Here is a 909-nt window from a genome sequence, read left to right on the forward strand (position 1 = left end):
CTCTACCGAATCCCAAATGGATAATGATGTGTGGTTCTTGTGCTCTGGCTCGGGGTTGAGGTGGCTCGGCAGCACTTGTGATGCTGTCATGGTTGCTCCCCTCTCTGTGGCATGCTATGGTTTATGATTGCTTGCTGGAATGGGATAGCTGCTTACTGGCTTGATCCAATATTGGCCTTCTAGTGGGCTTTTGATGTTGACAAAGTATATAGACAAGAAATTGTCTATAATCTGATGGCATAAACAGCTGTAGGTGCTAAGTGTGTGTGGGCTAGGCTAGCTGTGACTTCATCTTTTGTTGGATTTCTTCGGTTATGCATTAATTTGCATAAGCTGTTGTTCCCATCCGATGATTGCCTAGTGATCTTTACCCATATTTGCTTGCACCAAATGGCTTTGTAGTCAAATGATGACACAAACAGGGTTTCATACCCTTTTGTTTTGATTCTGTGATGCATGTGTATGCTTATTGATGAGCAAAGCATGTGTTTGCTCAGGTTCTTTTGTGTATACCTCACTCCGGCTCCTAGAAATGTTGTTGGTGTAGAGGGTTTGCTTCTGTGATGATCTTATGCTTGCCCCTGCTCCTCCTAGCAAGCTCGTGGTGCTTGGATTCAGTTACGTGGTCTGTGAAGATTTGTTGAACAGCAGTGGCTGTTCAACCTGTTCTTGTGTTCCCTGTTCTTGTGTTCTTGTGAACTTACCCAGCTGCTGTCTGTCGATGAGCTGCTGGTTCTGGCGGTGGAAAAGGTTTTATATGAACCTTGTGTTGATCTCCTGGTCGACAGCAAGGCCTGGCCTCTCTTGGTGACACACAGAGCTGTGTGTGTGTGTTGTGCTGCATGCACACCTGCTTGGTGAGCGATCCGGCTGTGTGTGTGTGCACATGCTTGGTATCCGGCTTGTGTC

Source organism: Lolium rigidum, chromosome 1 (genome assembly GCF_022539505.1).
Source record: "Lolium rigidum isolate FL_2022 chromosome 1, APGP_CSIRO_Lrig_0.1, whole genome shotgun sequence".
NCBI classification, from domain to species: Eukaryota; Viridiplantae; Streptophyta; class Magnoliopsida; order Poales; family Poaceae; genus Lolium; species Lolium rigidum.